Genomic DNA, 22,089 nt, shown 5'->3' on the forward strand with positions numbered 1-22,089 from the left:
TCACCTAAAGGACTCCTCCATGTCTTGGACTGATTGTCATTACTAGTAGTTGTTTGGCCACAACTACCTAATCACATCTCAATATGACTTCTACAAAAATATAGTAGGTCCGGCATGTAAAGTTTAAAGTTACATTTCCTGGCTTCCCAAGGGAACTCTCCAGTATCAGTCTGCACAGATCCTTGGTGCACCAGGTGTCTCCCTGGGCACTCTGTGTCTGCACTGGGCCCAAAAGGCATTGCACTGCCGCAGTTCCCATTGCATTCCCTGCCTCTCCTGAGACCTCTGCCTGAAAGCCCTTTTAGCTGCTCACCAACCTGCACCATATGCGATGGACTGGGCTGGTTTTGGCCAAAACATCGGTCCTGGGTAGCAGCTTACGAGCGTCGGAATGGGGGGGCCCTAGACGGGGGGGGGGGGTAATGTTACGGTTGTGCCTCGAACCAGCCTAGTCCCATCATTGACTCCCACATTGGGGTGGGTTAACTCTGCAACGCCACCTGGCCGTCGCTTGAGGCATCAGGTTACTAGAGTTTTGTACCATCCTGAGCCTAAGTGCTCATGCAACCATACTGAGCATGTGCGTGATGTCATGGATGACAAGGCGGTCACTGATTGGTCATCAGTGCCATCAGCAATGAAGTGGAAGCCGCTGATTGGTCATCATGATGTCAGCAATGACGTGGCAGCTCCTGTATAGTTACAGCTGACGCCATTACCACATGCCATGCGGCCTGGTCCTGGGTGGTGGCTATAAAAGGTCTGTAGCTCTGCCCATCGGCGCGCGAGCATCATTTTGTATGCTGACAGTGAAGGCTGCTTTCCCTGTTGTCAGGAGTGAGTGGGTAAGGACACATCTAAACCAAAGGAAACGCAACTAAAATGGTCACGTGTGTAGAGACACAACAAACCAATTGGTAACCCAGTTAGCGTCACTGGGAAACTTGGAACGTAACCACTGAGCCGGTCACATGCGTACAGGGGCACGTCAGACCGTGAAGGTCACCCAGTTAGCGTCACTGGGTACCCAAAGCTGGCACACACATACATACATACATACATGTCTGCCACTGCAGACGGGGCGTGTGCGTAGGGGGCACTTCTTGTCCGGAAGGACCCTAATCCCTCACCGTGCCGAGACACAGCTTGTACCTAGATACGAATACCTGGTACCGGCGCCTGCCCTAAATTCAGATTCACACTAACATACATACACAGATCTGCCACAAACATTGCAGACTAAAATGGCACTGGAACCCACTCACTCCTTCAGCAGGGAAAGCAACCTTCACTGTCAGCATACAAAATGATGCTCACGCGCCGATGGGCGGAGCTACAGACCTTTTAAAGCCACCACCCAGGACCAGGCCGCATGGCATGTGGTAAGGGCGTCGGCTGTAACCATCTAAACCAAAAGGAAACGCAACTAAAATGGTCACGTGTGTAGAGACACAACAAACCAAATGGTAACCCAGTTAGCGTCACTGGGAAACCTGGAACGTAACCACTGAGCCGGTCACGTGCGTACAGGGGCACGTCAGACCGTGAAGGTTACCCAGTTAGCGTCACTGGCAACCTGGAACGTAAACACTGAGCCGGTCACGTGCGTACAGGGGCACGTCAGAACGTGAAGGTCACCCAGTTAGCGTCACTGGGTACCCAAAGCTGGCACACACATACATACATGTCTGCCACTGCAGACGGGGCGTGTGCGTAGGGGGCACTTCTTGTCCGGAAGGACCCTAATCCCTCACCGTGCCGAGACACAGCTTGTACCTAGATACGAATACCTGGTACCGGCGCCTGCCCTAAATTCAGATTCACACTAACATACATACACAGATCTGCCACAAACATTGCAGACTAAAATGGCACTGGAACCCACTCACTCCTTCAGCAGGGAAAGCAACCTTCACTGTCAGCATACAAAATGACGCTCACGCGCCGATGGGCGGAGCTACGGACCTTTTATAGCCACCACCCAGGACCAGGCCGCATTGCATGTGGTAATGGCATCTGCTGTAACTATACAAAAGCTGCCACGTCATTGCTGACATCATGATGATCAATCAGCGGCTGCCACTTCATTGCTGATGGCACTGATGACCAATCAGTGACCGCCTTGTCATCCATGACATCACGCACATGCTCAGTATGGTTGCATGAGCACTTAGGCTCAGGATGGTACAAAACTCTAGCAACCTGATGCCTAAAGCGACGGCCAGTTGGCGCTGCAGAGTTAACCGACCCCAATGTGGGAGTCAATGACGGGAATAAGCCGGTTCGAAGCACAATCGTAACACAGTCGGGCATATAAAGTTTTTTGAATGAACGTTAAGTCTGGCCAAATCTGGACCCTGTAAAGTTATCCATGCTAAAGGACCTGTAGAAGAATGTAACATGGTCAAATTTGACCCATGACAACACATTTCAAAACATGCATCAGAATCAAATGCACTGATCATCTACTTTCTATAAATTATCAGCAAATTGGTGAAATTACACCTATCAAAAAATTTAACAGCCTCCTCCATAACCCCTCTAGCTGTCCTATCCATCGCCAAGATAGGTGTCTTTTCTACCATTCTAAGTAGAAGTCATTTTCAATCAATTTGCTCCTAATTTAGACAAAATAGCTGGAATGTTTATCACGCAAACTGTACATGTGAGGTCTGCTTATATTACAACAGGTGTAATATGTAGTTATGAAACATCCATTTTTTATTTATCTGAACTATACTACTTCTTTATTGTCGTAGGTATTAGTACATAATGATGTGGTCTTCACCTAAAGGACTCCTCCATGTCTTGGACTGATTGTCATTACTAGTACTTGTTTGGCCACAACTACCTAATCACATCTCAATATGACTTCTACAAAAATATAGTAGGTCCGGCATGTAAAGTTTAAAGTTACATTTCCTGGCTTCCCAAGGGAACTCTCCAGTATCAGTCTGCACAGATCCTTGGTGCACCAGGTGTCTCCCTGGGCACTCTGTGTCTGCACTGGGCCCAAAAGGCATTGCACTGCCGCAGTTCCCATTGCATTCCCTGCCTCTCCTGAGACCTCTGCCTGAAAGCCCTTTTAGCTGCTCACCAACCTGCACCATATGCGATGGACTGGGGTGGTTTTGGCCAAAACATCGGTCCTGGGTAGCAGCTTACGAGCGTCAGAATGGGGGGGCCCTAGACGAGGGGGGGGGTAATGTTACGGTTGTGCCTCGAACCAGCCTAGTCCCATCATTGACTCCCACATTGGGGTGGGTTAACTCTGCAACACCACCTGGCCGTCGCTTGAGGCATCAGGTTACTAGAGTTTTGTACCATCCTGAGCCTAAGTGCTCATGCAACCATACTGAGCATGTGCGTGATGTCATGGATGACAAGGCGGTCACTGATTGGTCATCAGTGCCATCAGCAATGAAGTGGCAGCCGCTGATTGGTCATCATGATGTCAGCAATGACGTGGCAGCACCTGTATAGTTACAGCTGACGCCATTACCACATGCCATGCGGCCTGGTCCTGGGTGGTGGCTATAAAAGGTCTGTAGCTCCGCCCATCGGCGCGCGAGCATCATTTTAAATGCTGACAGTGAAGGCTGCTTTCCCTGTTGTCAGGAGTGAGTGGGTAAGGACACATCTAAACCAAAGGAAACGCAACTAAAATGGTCACGTGTGTAGAGACACAACAAACCAATTGGTAACCCAGTTAGCGTCACTGGGAAACTTGGAACGTAACCACTGAGCCGGTCACGTGCGTACAGGGGCACGTCAGACCGTGAAGGTCACCCAGTTAGCGTCACTGGGTACCCAAAGCTGGCACACACATACATACATACATACATGTCTGCCACTGCAGACGGGGCGTGTGCGTAGCGGGCACTTCTTGTCCGGAAGGACCCTAATCCCTCACCGTGCCGAGACACAGCTTGTACCTAGATACGAATACCTGGTACCGGCGCCTGCCCTAAATTCAGATTCACACTAACATACATACACAGATCTGACACAAACATTGCAGACTAAAATGGCACTGGAACCCACTCACTCCTTCAGCAGGGAAAGCAACCTTCACTGTCAGCATACAAAATGATGCTCACGCGCCGATGGGCGGAGCTACAGACCTTTTAAAGCCACCACCCAGGACCAGGCCGCATGGCATGTGGTAAGGGCGTCGGCTGTAACCATCTAAACCAAAAGAAAACGCAACTAAAATGGTCACGTGTGTAGAGACACAACAAACCAAATGGTAACCCAGTTAGCGTCACTGGGAAACCTGGAACGTAACCACTGAGCCGGTCACGTGCGTACAGGGGCACGTCAGACCGTGAAGGTTACCCAGTTAGCGTCACTGGGTACCCAAAGCTGGCACACACATACATACATGTCTGCCACTGCAGACGGGGCGTGTGCGTAGGGGGCACTTCTTGTCCGGAAGGACCCTAATCCCTCACCGTGCCGAGACACAGCTTGTACCTAGATACGAATACCTGGTACCGGCGCCTGCCCTAAATTCAGATTCACACTAACATACATACACAGATCTGCCACAAACATTGCAGACTAAAATGGCACTGGAACCCACTCACTCCTTCAGCAGGGAAAGCAACCTTCACTGTCAGCATACAAAATGACGCTCACGCGCCGATGGGCGGAGCTACGGACCTTTTATAGCCACCACCCAGGACCAGGCCGCATTGCATGTGGTAATGGCATCTGCTGTAACTATACAAAAGCTGCCACGTCATTGCTGACATCATGATGATCAATCAGCGGCTGCCACTTCATTGCTGATGGCACTGATGACCAATCAGTGACCGCCTTGTCATCCATGACATCACGCACATGCTCAGTATGGTTGCATGAGCACTTAGGCTCAGGATGGTACAAAACTCTAGCAACCTGATGCCTAAAGCGACGGCCAGTTGGCGCTGCAGAGTTAACCGACCCCAATGTGGGAGTCAATGACGGGAATAAGCCGGTTCGAAGCACAATCGTAACACAGTCGGGCATATAAAGTTTTTTGAATGAACGTTAAAAGTCTGGCCAAATCTGGACCCTGTAAAGTTATCCATGCTAAAGGACCTGTAGAAGAATGTAACATGGTCAAATTTGACCCATGACAACACATTTCAAAACATGCATCAGAATCAAATGCACTGATCATCTACTTTCTATAAATTATCAGCAAATTGGTGAAATTACACCTATCAAAAAATTTAACAGCCTCCTCCATAACCCCTCTAGCTGTCCTATCCATCGCCAAGATAGGTGTCTTTTCTACCATTCTAAGTAGAAGTCATTTTCAATCAATTTGCTCCTAATTTAGACAAAATAGCTGGAATGTTTATCACGCAAACTGTACATGTGAGGTCTGCTTATATTACAACAGGTGTAATATGTAGTTATGAAACATCCATTTTTTATTTATCTGAACTATACTACTTCTTTATTGTCGTAGGTATTAGTACATAATGATGTGGTCTTCACCTAAAGGACTCCTCCATGTCTTGGACTGATTGTCATTACTAGTACTTGTTTGGCCACAACTACCTAATCACATCTCAATATGACTTCTACAAAAATATAGTAGGTCCGGCATGTAAAGTTTAAAGTTACATTTCCTGGCTTCCCAAGGGAACTCTCCAGTATCAGTCTGCACAGATCCTTGGTGCACCAGGTGTCTCCCTGGGCACTCTGTGTCTGCACTGGGCCCAAAAGGCATTGCACTGCCGCAGTTCCCATTGCATTCCCTGCCTCTCCTGAGACCTCTGCCTGAAAGCCCTTTTAGCTGCTCACCAACCTGCACCATATGCGATGGACTGGGGTGGTTTTGGCCAAAACATCGGTCCTGGGTAGCAGCTTACGAGTGTCAGAATGGGGGGGCCCTAGACGAGGGGGGGGGTAATGTTACGGTTGTGCCTCGAACCAGCCTAGTCCCATCATTGACTCCCACATTGGGGTGGGTTAACTCTGCAACACCACCTGGCCGTCGCTTGAGGCATCAGGTTACTAGAGTTTTGTACCATCCTGAGCCTAAGTGCTCATGCAACCATACTGAGCATGTGCGTGATGTCATGGATGACAAGGCGGTCACTGATTGGTCATCAGTGCCATCAGCAATGAAGTGGCAGCCGCTGATTGGTCATCATGATGTCAGCAATGACGTGGCAGCTCCTGTATAGTTACAGCTGACGCCATTACCACATGCCATGCGGCCTGGTCCTGGGTGGTGGCTATAAAAGGTCTGTAGCTCCGCCCATCGGCGCGCGAGCATCATTTTAAATGCTGACAGTGAAGGCTGCTTTCCCTGTTGTCAGGAGTGAGTGGGTAAGGACACATCTAAACCAAAGGAAACGCAACTAAAATGGTCACGTGTGTAGAGACACAACAAACCAATTGGTAACCCAGTTAGCGTCACTGGGAAACTTGGAACGTAACCACTGAGCCGGTCACGTGCGTACAGGGGCACGTCAGACCGTGAAGGTCACCCAGTTAGCGTCACTGGGTACCCAAAGCTGGCACACACATACATACATACATACATACATGTCTGCCACTGCAGACGGGGCGTGTGCGTAGCGGGCACTTCTTGTCCGGAAGGACCCTAATCCCTCACCGTGCCGAGACACAGCTTGTACCTAGATACGAATACCTGGTACCGGCGCCTGCCCTAAATTCAGATTCACACTAACATACATACACAGATCTGCCACAAACATTGCAGACTAAAATGGCACTGGAACCCACTCACTCCTTCAGCAGGGAAAGCAACCTTCACTGTCAGCATACAAAATGATGCTCACGCGCCGATGGGCGGAGCTACAGACCTTTTAAAGCCACCACCCAGGACCAGGCCGCATGGCATGTGGTAAGGGCGTCGGCTGTAACCATCTAAACCAAAAGGAAACGCAACTAAAATGGTCACGTGTGTAGAGACACAACAAACCAAATGGTAACCCAGTTAGCGTCACTGGGAAACCTGGAACGTAACCACTGAGCCGGTCACGTGCGTACAGGGGCACGTCAGACCGTGAAGGTTACCCAGTTAGCGTCACTGGCAACCTGGAACGTAAACACTGAGCCGGTCACGTGCGTACAGGGGCACGTCAGAACGTGAAGGTCACCCAGTTAGCGTCACTGGGTACCCAAAGCTGGCACACACATACATACATGTCTGCCACTGCAGACGGGGCGTGTGCGTAGGGGGCACTTCTTGTCCGGAAGGACCCTAATCCCTCACCGTGCCGAGACACAGCTTGTACCTAGATACGAATACCTGGTACCGGCGCCTGCCCTAAATTCAGATTCACACTAACATACATACACAGATCTGCCACAAACATTGCAGACTAAAATGGCACTGGAACCCACTCACTCCTTCAGCAGGGAAAGCAACCTTCACTGTCAGCATACAAAATGACGCTCACGCGCCGATGGGCGGAGCTACGGACCTTTTATAGCCACCACCCAGGACCAGGCCGCATTGCATGTGGTAATGGCATCTGCTGTAACTATACAAAAGCTGCCACGTCATTGCTGACATCATGATGATCAATCAGCGGCTGCCACTTCATTGCTGATGGCACTGATGACCAATCAGTGACCGCCTTGTCATCCATGACATCACGCACATGCTCAGTATGGTTGCATGAGCACTTAGGCTCAGGATGGTATAAAACTCTAGCAACCTGATGCCTAAAGCGACGGCCAGTTGGCGCTGCAGAGTTAACCGACCCCAATGTGGGAGTCAATGACGGGAATAAGCCGGTTCGAAGCACAATCGTAACACAGTCGGGCATATAAAGTTTTTTGAATGAACGTTAAAAGTCTGGCCAAATCTGGACCCTGTAAAGTTATCCATGCTAAAGGACCTGTAGAAGAATGTAACATGGTCAAATTTGACCCATGACAACACATTTCAAAACATGCATCAGAATCAAATGCACTGATCATCTACTTTCTATAAATTATCAGCAAATTGGTGAAATTACACCTATCAAAAAATTTAACAGCCTCCTCCATAACCCCTCTAGCTGTCCTATCCATCGCCAAGATAGGTGTCTTTTCTACCATTCTAAAAAGAAGTCATTTTCAATCAATTTGCTCCTAATTTAGACAAAATAGCTGGAATGTTTATCACGCAAACTGTACATGTGAGGTCTGCTTATATTACAACAGGTGTAATATGTAGTTATGAAACATCCATTTTTTATTTATCTGAACTATACTACTTCTTTATTGTCGTAGGTATTAGTACATAATGATGTGGTCTTCACCTAAAGGACTCCTCCATGTCTTGGACTGATTGTCATTACTAGTACTTGTTTGGCCACAACTACCTAATCACATCTCAATATGACTTCTACAAAAATATAGTAGGTCCGGCATGTAAAGTTTAAAGTTACATTTCCTGGCTTCCCAAGGGAACTCTCCAGTATCAGTCTGCACAGATCCTTGGTGCACCAGGTGTCTCCCTGGGCCCAAAAGGCATTGCACTGCCGCAATTCCCATTGCATTCCCTGCCTCTCCTGAGACCTCTGCCTGAAAGCCCTTTTAGCTGCTCACCAACCTGCACCATATGCGATGGACTGGGCTGGTTTTGGCCAAAACATCGGTCCTGGGTAGCAGCTTACGAGCGTCGGAATGGGGGGGCCCTAGACGGGGGGGGGTAATGTTACGGTTGTGCCTCGAACCAGCCTAGTCCCATCATTGACTCCCACATTGGGGTGGGTTAACTCTGCAACGCCACCTGGCCGTCGCTTGAGGCATCAGGTTACTAGAGTTTTGTACCATCCTGAGCCTAAGTGCTCATGCAACCATACTGAGCATGTGCGTGATGTCATGGATGACAAGGCGGTCACTGATTGGTCATCAGTGCCATCAGCAATGAAGTGGCAGCCGCTGATTGGTCATCATGATGTCAGCAATGACGTGGCAGCTCCTGTATAGTTACAGCTGACGCCATTACCACATGCCATGCGGCCTGGTCCTGGGTGGTGGCTATAAAAGGTCTGTAGCTCCGCCCATCGGCGCGCGAGCATCATTTTGTATGCTGACAGTGAAGGCTGCTTTCCCTGTTGTCAGGAGTGAGTGGGTAAGGACACATCTAAACCAAAGGAAACGCAACTAAAATGGTCACGTGTGTAGAGACACAACAAACCAATTGGTAACCCAGTTAGCGTCACTGGGAAACTTGGAACGTAACCACTGAGCCGGTCACGTGCGTACAGGGGCACGTCAGACCGTGAAGGTCACCCAGTTAGCGTCACTGGGTACCCAAAAGCTGGCACACACATACATACATACATACATGTCTGCCACTGCAGACGGGGCGTGTGCGTAGGGGGCACTTCTTGTCCGGAAGGACCCTAATCCCTCACCGTGCCGAGACACAGCTTGTACCTAGATACGAATACCTGGTACCGGCGCCTGCCCTAAATTCAGATTCACACTAACATACATACACAGATCTGCCACAAACATTGCAGACTAAAATGGCACTGGAACCCACTCACTCCTTCAGCAGGGAAAGCAACCTTCACTGTCAGCATACAAAATGATGCTCACGCGCCGATGGGCGGAGCTACAGACCTTTTAAAGCCACCACCCAGGACCAGGCCGCATGGCATGTGGTAAGGGCGTCGGCTGTAACCATCTAAACCAAAGGAAACGCAACTAAAATGGTCACGTGTGTAGAGACACAACAAACCAAATGGTAACCCAGTTAGCGTCACTGGGAAACCTGGAACGTAACCACGGAGCCGGTCACGTGCGTACAGGGGCACGTCAGACCGTGAAGGTTACCCAGTTAGCGTCACTGGCAACCTGGAACGTAAACACTGAGCCAGTCATGTGCGTACAGGGGCACGTCAGAACGTGAAGGTCACCCAGTTAGCGTCACTGGGTACCCAAAGCTGGCACACACATACATACATGTCTGCCACTGCAGACGGGGCGTGTGCGTAGGGGGCACTTCTTGTCCGGAAGGACCCTAATCCCTCACCGTGCCAAGACACAGCTTGTACCTAGATACGAATACCTGGTACCGGCGCCTGCCCTAAATTCAGATTCACACTAACATACATACACAGATCTGCCACAAACATTGCAGACTAAAATGGCACTGGAACCCACTCACTCCTTCAGCAGGGAAAGCAACCTTCACTGTCAGCATACAAAATGACGCTCACGCGCCGATGGGCGGAGCTACGGACCTTTTATAGCCACCACCCAGGACCAGGCCGCATTGCATGTGGTAATGGCATCTGCTGTAACTATACAAAAGCTGCCACGTCATTGCTGACATCATGATGATCAATCAGCGGCTGCCACTTCATTGCTGATGGCACTGATGACCAATCAGTGACCGCCTTGTCATCCATGACATCACGCACATGCTCAGTATGGTTGCATGAGCACTTAGGCTCAGGATGGTACAAAACTCTAGCAACCTGATGCCTAAAGCGACGGCCAGTTGGCGCTGCAGAGTTAACCGACCCCAATGTGGGAGTCAATGACGGGAATAAGCCGGTTCGAAGCACAATCGTAACACAGTCGGGCATATAAAGTTTTTTGAATGAACGTTAAAAGTCTGGCCAAATCTGGACCCTGTAAAGTTATCCATGCTAAAGGACCTGTAGAAGAATGTAACATGGTCAAATTTGACCCATGACAACACATTTTAAAACATGCATCAGAATCAAATGCACTGATCATCTACTTTCTATAAATTATCAGCAAATTGGTGAAATTACACCTATCAAAAAATTTAACAGCCTCCTCCATAACCCCTCTAGCTGTCCTATCCATCGCCAAGATAGGTGTCTTTTCTACCATTCTAAGTAGAAGTCATTTTCAATCAATTTGCTCCTAATTTAGACAAAATAGCTGGAATGTTTATCACACAAACTGTACATGTGAGGTCTGCTTATATTACAACAGGTGTAATATGTAGTTATGAAACATCCATTTTTTATTTATCTGAACTATACTACTTCTTTATTGTCGTAGGTATTAGTACATAATGATGTGGTCTTCACCTAAAGGACTCCTCCATGTCTTGGACTGATTGTCATTACTAGTACTTGTTTGGCCACAACTACCTAATCACATCTCAATATGACTTCTACAAAAATATAGTAGGTCCGGCATGTAAAGTTTAAAGTTACATTTCCTGGCTTCCCAAGGGAACTCTCCAGTATCAGTCTGCACAGATCCTTGGTGCACCAGGTGTCTCCCTGGGCACTCTGTGTCTGCACTGGGCCCAAAAGGCATTGCACTGCCGCAGTTCCCATTGCATTCCCTGCCTCTCCTGAGACCTCTGCCTGAAAGCCCTTTTAGCTGCTCACCAACCTGCACCATATGCGATGGACTGGGCTGGTTTTGGCCAAAACATCGGTCCTGGGTAGCAGCTTACGAGCGTCGGAATGGGGGGGCCCTAGACGGGGGGGGGTATTGTTACGGTTGTGCCTCGAACCAGCCTAGTCCCATCATTGACTCCCACATTGGGGTGGGTTAACTCTGCAACGCCACCTGGCCGTCGCTTGAGGCATCAGGTTACTAGAGTTTTGTACCATCCTGAGCCTAAGTGCTCATGCAACCATACTGAGCATGTGCGTGATGTCATGGATGACAAGGCGGTCACTGATTGGTCATCAGTGCCATCAGCAATGAAGTGGCAGCCGCTGATTGGTCATCATGATGTCAGCAATGACGTGGCAGCTCCTGTATAGTTACAGCTGACGCCATTACCACATGCCATGCGGCCTGGTCCTGGGTGGTGGCTATAAAAGGTCTGTAGCTCTGCCCATCGGCGCGCGAGCATCATTTTGTATGCTGACAGTGAAGGCTGCTTTCCCTGTTGTCAGGAGTGAGTGGGTAAGGACACATCTAAACCAAAGGAAACGCAACTAAAATGGTCACGTGTGTAGAGACACAACAAACCAATTGGTAACCCAGTTAGCGTCACTGGGAAACTTGGAACGTAACCACTGAGCCGGTCACGTGCGTACAGGGGCACGTCAGACCGTGAAGGTCACCCAGTTAGCGTCACTGGGTACCCAAAGCTGGCACACACATACATACATACATACATACATGTCTGCCACTGCAGACGGGGCGTGTGCGTAGCGGGCACTTCTTGTCCGGAAGGACCCTAATCCCTCACCGTGCCGAGACACAGCTTGTACCTAGATACGAATACCTGGTACCGGCGCCTGCCCTAAATTCAGATTCACACTAACATACATACACAGATCTGCCACAAACATTGCAGACTAAAATGGCACTGGAACCCACTCACTCCTTCAGCAGGGAAAGCAACCTTCACTGTCAGCATACAAAATGATGCTCACGCGCCGATGGGCGGAGCTACAGACCTTTTAAAGCCACCACCCAGGACCAGGCCGCATGGCATGTGGTAAGGGCGTCGGCTGTAACCATCTAAACCAAAAGGAAACGCAACTAAAATGGTCACGTGTGTAGAGACACAACAAACCAAATGGTAACCCAGTTAGCGTCACTGGGAAACCTGGAACGTAACCACTGAGCCGGTCACGTGCGTACAGGGGCACGTCAGACCGTGAAGGTTACCCAGTTAGCGTCACTGGCAACCTGGAACGTAAACACTGAGCCGGTCACGTGCGTACAGGGGCACGTCAGAACGTGAAGGTCACCCAGTTAGCGTCACTGGGTACCCAAAGCTGGCACACACATACATACATGTCTGCCACTGCAGACGGGGCGTGTGCGTAGGGGGCACTTCTTGTCCGGAAGGACCCTAATCCCTCACCGTGCCGAGACACAGCTTGTACCTAGATACGAATACCTGGTACCGGCGCCTGCCCTAAATTCAGATTCACACTAACATACATACACAGATCTGCCACAAACATTGCAGACTAAAATGGCACTGGAACCCACTCACTCCTTCAGCAGGGAAAGCAACCTTCACTGTCAGCATACAAAATGACGCTCACGCGCCGATGGGCGGAGCTACGGACCTTTTATAGCCACCACCCAGGACCAGGCCGCATTGCATGTGGTAATGGCATCTGCTGTAACTATACAAAAGCTGCCACGTCATTGCTGACATCATGATGATCAATCAGCGGCTGCCACTTCATTGCTGATGGCACTGATGACCAATCAGTGACCGCCTTGTCATCCATGACATCACGCACATGCTCAGTATGGTTGCATGAGCACTTAGGCTCAGGATGGTACAAAACTCTAGCAACCTGATGCCTAAAGCGACGGCCAGTTGGCGCTGCAGAGTTAACCGACCCCAATGTGGGAGTCAATGACGGGAATAAGCCGGTTCGAAGCACAATCGTAACACAGTCGGGCATATAAAGTTTTTTGAATGAACGTTAAAAGTCTGGCCAAATCTGGACCCTGTAAAGTTATCCATGCTAAAGGACCTGTAGAAGAATGTAACATGGTCAAATTTGACCCATGACAACACATTTCAAAACATGCATCAGAATCAAATGCACTGATCATCTACTTTCTATAAATTATCAGCAAATTGGTGAAATTACACCTATCAAAAAATTTAACAGCCTCCTCCATAACCCCTCTAGCTGTCCTATCCATCGCCAAGATAGGTGTCTTTTCTACCATTCTCAGTAGAAGTCATTTTCAATCAATTTGCTCCTAATTTAGACAAAATAGCTGGAATGTTTATCACGCAAACTGTACATGTGAGGTCTGCTTATATTACAACAGGTGTAATATGTAGTTATGAAACATCCATTTTTTATTTATCTGAACTATACTACTTCTTTATTGTCGTAGGTATTAGTACATAATGATGTGGTCTTCACCTAAAGGACTCCTCCATGTCTTGGACTGATTGTCATTACTAGTACTTGTTTGGCCACAACTACCTAATCACATCTCAATATGACTTCTACAAAAATATAGTAGGTCCGGCATGTAAAGTTTAAAGTTACATTTCCTGGCTTCCCAAGGGAACTCTCCAGTATCAGTCTGCACAGATCCTTGGTGCACCAGGTGTCTCCCTGGGCACTCTGTGTCTGCACTGGGCCCAAAAGGCATTGCACTGCCGCAGTTCCCATTGCATTCCCTGCCTCTCCTGAGACCTCTGCCTGAAAGCCCTTTTAGCTGCTCACCAACCTGCACCATATGCGATGGACTGGGGTGGTTTTGGCCAGAACATCGGTCCTGAGTAGCAGCTTACGAGCGTCGGAATGGGGGGGCCCTAGACGGGGGGGGTAATGTTACGGTTGTGCCTCGAACCAGCCTAGTCCCATCATTGACTCCCACATTGGGGTGGGTTAACTCTGCAACGCCACCTGGCCGTCGCTTGAGGCATCAGGTTACTAGAGTTTTGTACCATCCTGAGCCTAAGGGCTCATGCAACCATACTGAGCATGTGCGTGATGTCATGGATGACAAGGCGGTCACTGATTGGTCATCAGTGCCATCAGCAATGAAGTGGCAGCCGCTGATTGGTCATCATGATGTCAGCAATGACGTGGCAGCTCCTGTATAGTTACAGCTGACGCCATTACCACATGCCATGCGGCCTGGTCCTGGGTGGTGGCTATAAAAGGTCTGTAGCTCCGCCCATCGGCGCGCGAGCATCATTTTGTATGCTGACAGTGAAGGCTGCTTTCCCTGTTGTCAGGAGTGAGTGGGTAAGGACACATCTAAACCAAAGGAAACGCAACTAAAATGGTCACGTGTGGAGAGACACAACAAACCAATTGGTAACCCAGTTAGCGTCACTGGGAAACTTGGAACGTAACCACTGAGCCGGTCACGTGCGTACAGGGGCACGTCAGACCGTGAAGGTCACCCAGTTAGCGTCACTGGGTACCCAAAGCTGGCACACACATACATACATACATACATGTCTGCCACTGCAGACGGGGCGTGTGCGTAGGGGGCACTTCTTGTCCGGAAGGACCCTAATCCCTCACCGTGCCGAGACACAGCTTGTACCTAGATACGAATACCTGGTACCGGCGCCTGCCCTAAATTCAGATTCACACTAACATACATACACAGATCTGCCACAAACATTGCAGACTAAAATGGCACTGGAACCCACGCACTCCTTCAGCAGGGAAAGCAACCTTCACTGTCAGCATACAAAATGATGCTCACGCGCCGATGGGCGGAGCTACAGACCTTTTAAAGCCACCACCCAGGACCAGGCCGCATGGCATGTGGTAAGGGCGTCGGCTGTAACCATCTAAACCAAAGGAAACGCAACTAAAATGGTCACGTGTGTAGAGACACAACAAACCAAATGGTAACCCAGTTAGCGTCACTGGGAAACCTGGAACGTAACCACTGAGCCGGTCACGTGCGTACAGGGGCACGTCAGACCGTGAAGGTTACCCAGTTAGCGTCACTGGGTACCCAAAGCTGGCACACACATACATACATGTCTGCCACTGCAGACGGGGCGTGTGCGTAGGGGGCACTTCTTGTCCGGAAGGACCCTAATCCCTCACCGTGCCGAGACACAGCTTGTACCTAGATACGAATACCTGGTACCGGCGCCTGCCCTAAATTCAGATTCACACTAACATACATACACAGATCTGCCACAAACATTGCAGACTAAAATGGCACTGGAACCCACTCACTCCTTCAGCAGGGAAAGCAACCTTCACTGTCAGCATACAAAATGACGCTCACGCGCCGATGGGCGGAGCTACGGACCTTTTATAGCCACCACCCAGGACCAGGCCGCATTGCATGTGGTAATGGCATCTGCTGTAACTATACAAAAGCTGCCACGTCATTGCTGACATCATGATGATCAATCAGCGGCTGCCACTTCATTGCTGATGGCACTGATGACCAATCAGTGACCGCCTTGTCATCCATGACATCACGCACATGCTCAGTATGGTTGCATGAGCACTTAGGCTCAGGATGGTACAAAACTCTAGCAACCTGATGCCTAAAGCGACGGCCAGTTGGCGCTGCAGAGTTAACCGACCCCAATGTGGGAGTCAATGACGGGACTAAGCCGGTTCGAAGCACAATCGTAACACAGTCGGGCATATAAAGTTTTTTGAATGAACGTTAAAAGTCTGGCCAAATCTGGACCCTGTAAAGTTATCCATGCTAAAGGACCTGTAGAAGAATGTAACATGGTCAAATTTGACCCATGACAACACATTTCAAAACATGCATCAGAATCAAATGCACTGATCATCTACTTTCTATAAATTATCAGCAAATTGGTGAAATTACACCTATCAAAAAATTTAACAGCCTCCTCCATAACCCCTCTAGCTGTCCTATCCATCGCCAAGATAGGTGTCTTTTCTACCATTCTCAGTAGAAGTCATTTTCAATCAATTTGCTCCTAATTTAGACAAAATAGCTGGAATGTTTATCACGCAAACTGTACATGTGAGGTCTGCTTATATTACAACAGGTGTAATATGTAGTTATGAAACATCCATTTTTTATTTATCTGAACTATACTACTTCTTTATTGTCGTAGGTATTAGTACATAATGATGTGGTCTTCACCTAAAGGACTCCTCCATGTCTTGGACTGATTGTCATTACTAGTACTTGTTTGGCCACAACTACCTAATCACATCTCAATATGACTTCTACAAAAATATAGTAGGTCCGGCATGTAAAGTTTAAAGTTACATTTCCTGGCTTCCCAAGGGAACTCTCCAGTATCAGTCTGCACAGATCCTTGGTGCACCAGGTGTCTCCCTGGGCACTCTGTGTCTGCACTGGGCCCAAAAGGCATTGCACTGCCGCAGTTCCCATTGCATTCCCTGCCTCTCCTGAGACCTCTGCCTGAAAGCCCTTTTAGCTGCTCACCAACCTGCACCATATGCGATGGACTGGGGTGGTTTTGGCCAAAACATCGGTCCTGGGTAGCAGCTTACGAGCGTCGGAATGGGGGGGGCCCTAGACAGGGGGGGGGTAATGTTACGGTTGTGCCTCGAACCAGCCTAGTCCCATCATTGACTCCCACATTGGGGTGGGTTAACTCTGCAACGCCACCTGGCCGTCGCTTGAGGCATCAGGTTACTAGAGTTTTGTACCATCCTGAGCCTAAGTGCTCATGCAACCATACTGAGCATGTGCGTGATGTCATGGATGACAAGGCGGTCACTGATTGGTCATCAGTGCCATCAGCAATGAAGTGGCAGCCGCTGATTGGTCATCATGATGTCAGCAATGACGTGGCAGCTCCTGTATAGTTACAGCTGACGCCATTACCACATGCCATGCGGCCTGGTCCTGGGTGGTGGCTATAAAAGGTCTGTAGCTCCGCCCATCGGCGCGCGAGCATCATTTTGTATGCTGACAGTGAAGGCTGCTTTCCCTGTTGTCAGGAGTGAGTGGGTAAGGACACATCTAAACCAAAGGAAACGCAACTAAAATGGTCACGTGTGTAGAGACACAACAAACCAAATGGTAACCCAGTTAGCGTCACTGGGAAACCTGGAACGTAACCACTGAGCCGGTCACGTGCGTACAGGGGCACGTCAGACCGTGAAGGTTACCCAGTTAGCGTCACTGGCAACCTGGAACGTAAACACTGAGCCGGTCACGTGCGTACAGGGGCACGTCAGACCGTGAAGGTCACCCAGTTAGCGTCACTGGGTACCCAAAGCTGGCACACACATACATACATACATACATGTCTGCCACTGCAGACGGGGCGTGTGCGTAGGGGGCACTTCTTGTCCGGAAGGACCCTAATCCCTCACCGTGCCGAGACACAGCTTGTACCTAGATACGAATACCTGGTACCGGCGCCTGCCCTAAATTCAGATTCACACTAACATACATACACAGATCTGCCACAAACATTGCAGACTAAAATGGCACTGGAACCCACGCACTCCTTCAGCAGGGAAAGCAACCTTCACTGTCAGCATACAAAATGATGCTCACGCGCCGATGGGCGGAGCTACAGACCTTTTAAAGCCACCACCCAGGACCAGGCCGCATGGCATGTGGTAAGGGCGTCGGCTGTAACCATCTAAACCAAAGGAAACGCAACTAAAATGGTCACGTGTGTAGAGACACAACAAACCAAATGGTAACCCAGTTAGCGTCACTGGGAAACCTGGAACGTAACCACTGAGCCGGTCACGTGCGTACAGGGGCACGTCAGACCGTGAAGGTTACCCAGTTAGCGTCACTGGGTACCCAAAGCTGGCACACACATACATACATGTCTGCCACTGCAGACGGGGCGTGTGCGTAGGGGGCACTTCTTGTCCGGAAGGACCCTAATCCCTCACCGTGCCGAGACACAGCTTGTACCTAGATATGAATACCTGGTACCGGCGCCTGCCCTAAATTCAGATTCACACTAACATACATACACAGATCTGCCACAAACATTGCAGACTAAAATGGCACTGGAACCCACTCACTCCTTCAGCAGGGAAAGCAACCTTCACTGTCAGCATACAAAATGACGCTCACGCGCCGATGGGCGGAGCTACGGACCTTTTATAGCCACCACCCAGGACCAGGCCGCATTGCATGTGGTAATGGCATCTGCTGTAACTATACAAAAGCTGCCACGTCATTGCTGACATCATGATGATCAATCAGCGGCTGCCACTTCATTGCTGATGGCACTGATGACCAATCAGTGACCGCCTTGTCATCCATGACATCACGCACATGCTCAGTATGGTTGCATGAGCACTTAGGCTCAGGATGGTACAAAACTCTAGCAACCTGATGCCTAAAGCGACGGCCAGTTGGCGCTGCAGAGTTAACCGACCCCAATGTGGGAGTCAATGACGGGACTAAGCCGGTTCGAAGCACAATCGTAACACAGTCGGGCATATAAAGTTTTTTGAATGAACGTTAAAAGTCTGGCCAAATCTGGACCCTGTAAAGTTATCCATGCTAAAGGACCTGTAGAAGAATGTAACATGGTCAAATTTGACCCATGACAACACATTTCAAAACATGCATCAGAATCAAATGCACTGATCATCTACTTTCTATAAATTATCAGCAAATTGGTGAAATTACACCTATCAAAAAATTTAACAGCCTCCTCCATAACCCCTCTAGCTGTCCTATCCATCGCCAAGATAGGTGTCTTTTCTACCATTCTCAGTAGAAGTCATTTTCAATCAATTTGCTCCTAATTTAGACAAAATAGCTGGAATGTTTATCACGCAAACTGTACATGTGAGGTCTGCTTATATTACAACAGGTGTAATATGTAGTTATGAAACATCCATTTTTTATTTATCTGAACTATACTACTTCTTTATTGTCGTAGGTATTAGTACATAATGATGTGGTCTTCACCTAAAGGACTCCTCCATGTCTTGGACTGATTGTCATTACTAGTACTTGTTTGGCCACAACTACCTAATCACATCTCAATATGACTTCTACAAAAATATAGTAGGTCCGGCATGTAAAGTTTAAAGTTACATTTCCTGGCTTCCCAAGGGAACTCTCCAGTATCAGTCTGCACAGATCCTTGGTGCACCAGGTGTCTCCCTGGGCACTCTGTGTCTGCACTGGGCCCAAAAGGCATTGCACTGCCGCAGTTCCCATTGCATTCCCTGCCTCTTCTGAGACCTCTGCCTGAAAGCCCTTTTAGCTGCTCACCAACCTGCACCATATGCGATGGACTGGGGTGGTTTTGGCCAGAACATCGGTCCTGGGTAGCAGCTTACGAGCGTCGGAATGGGGGGGCCCTAGACGGGGGGGGGTAATGTTACGGTTGTGCCTCGAACCAGCCTAGTCCCATCATTGACTCCCACATTGGGGTGGGTTAACTCTGCAACGCCACCTGGCCGTCGCTTGAGGCATCAGGTTACTAGAGTTTTGTACCATCCTGAGCCTAAGTGCTCATGCAACCATACTGAGCATGTGCGTGATGTCATGGATGACAAGGCGGTCACTGATTGGTCATCAGTGCCATCAGCAATGAAGTGGCAGCCGCTGATTGGTCATCATGATGTCAGCAATGACGTGGCAGCTCCTGTATAGTTACAGCTGACGCCATTACCACATGCCATGCGGCCTGGTCCTGGGTGGTGGCTATAAAAGGTCTGTAGCTCCGCCCATCGGCGCGCGAGCATCATTTTGTATGCTGACAGTGAAGGCTGCTTTCCCTGTTGTCAGGAGTGAGTGGGTAAGGACACATCTAAACCAAAGGAAACGCAACTAAAATGGTCACGTGTGTAGAGACACAACAAACCAATTGGTAACCCAGTTAGCGTCACTGGGAAACTTGGAACGTAACCACTGAGCCGGTCACGTGCGTACAGGGGCACGTCAGACCGTGAAGGTCACCCAGTTAGCGTCACTGGGTACCCAAAGCTGGCACACACATACATACATACATGTCTGCCACTGCAGACGGGGCGTGTGCGTAGGGGGCACTTCTTGTCCGGAAGGACCCTAATCCCTCACCGTGCCGAGACACAGCTTGTACCTAGATACGAATACCTGGTACCGGCGCCTGCCCTAAATTCAGATTCACACTAACATACATACACAGATCTGCCACAAACATTGCAGACTAAAATGGCACTGGAACCCACGCACTCCTTCAGCAGGGAAAGCAACCTTCACTGTCAGCATACAAAATGATGCTCACGCGCCGATGGGCTGAGCTACAGACCTTTTAAAGCCACCACCCAGGACCAGGCCGCATGGCATGTGGTAAGGGCGTCGGCTGTAACCATCTAAACCAAAGGAAACGCAACTAAAATGGTCACGTGTGTAGAGACACAACAAACCAAATGGTAACCCAGTTAGCGTCACTGGGAAACCTGGAACGTAACCACTGAGCCGGTCACGTGCGTACAGGGGCACGTCAGACCGTGAAGGTTACCCAGTTAGCGTCACTGGCAACCTGGAACGTAAACACTGAGCCGGTCACGTGCGTACAGGGGCACGTCAGAACGTGAAGGTCACCCAGTTAGCGTCACTGGGTACCCAAAGCTGGCACACACATACATACATGTCTGCCACTGCAGACGGGGCGTGTGCGTAGGGGGCACTTCTTGTCCGGAAGGACCCTAATCCCTCACCGTGCCGAGACACAGCTTGTACCTAGATACGAATATCTGGTACCGGCGCCTGCCCTAAATTCAGATTCACACTAACATACATACACAGATCTGCCACAAACATTGCAGACTAAAATGGCACTGGAACCCACTCACTCCTTCAGCAGGGAAAGCAACCTTCACTGTCAGCATACAAAATGACGCTCACGCGCCGATGGGCGGAGCTACGGACCTTTTATAGCCACCACCCAGGACCAGGCCGCATTGCATGTGGTAATGGCATCTGCTGTAACTATACAAAAGCTGCCACGTCATTGCTGACATCATGATGATCAATCAGCGGCTGCCACTTCATTGCTGATGGCACTGATGACCAATCAGTGACCGCCTTGTCATCCATGACATCACGCACATGCTCAGTATGGTTGCATGAGCACTTAGGCTCAGGATGGTACAAAACTCTAGCAACCTGATGCCTAAAGCGACGGCCAGTTGGCGCTGCAGAGTTAACCGACCCCAATGTGGGAGTCAATGACGGGACTAAGCCGGTTCGAAGCACAATCGTAACACAGTCGGGCATATAAAGTTTTTTGAATGAACGTTAAAAGTCTGGCCAAATCTGGACCCTGTAAAGTTATCCATGCTAAAGGACCTGTAGAAGAATGTAACATGGTCAAATTTGACCCATGACAACACATTTCAAAACATGCATCAGAATCAAATGCACTGATCATCTACTTTCTATAAATTATCAGCAAATTGGTGAAATTACACCTATCAAAAAATTTAACAGCCTCCTCCATAACCCCTCTAGCTGTCCTATCCATCGCCAAGATAGGTGTCTTTTCTACCATTCTCAGTAGAAGTCATTTTCAATCAATTTGCTCCTAATTTAGACAAAATAGCTGGAATGTTTATCACGCAAACTGTACATGTGAGGTCTGCTTATATTACAACAGGTGTAATATGTAGTTATGAAACATCCATTTTTTATTTATCTGAACTATACTACTTCTTTATTGTCGTAGGTATTAGTACATAATGATGTGGTCTTCAC

The sequence above is a fragment of the Anomaloglossus baeobatrachus genome, chromosome 2, assembly GCF_048569485.1.
Source record: "Anomaloglossus baeobatrachus isolate aAnoBae1 chromosome 2, aAnoBae1.hap1, whole genome shotgun sequence".
NCBI classification, from domain to species: Eukaryota; Metazoa; Chordata; class Amphibia; order Anura; family Aromobatidae; genus Anomaloglossus; species Anomaloglossus baeobatrachus.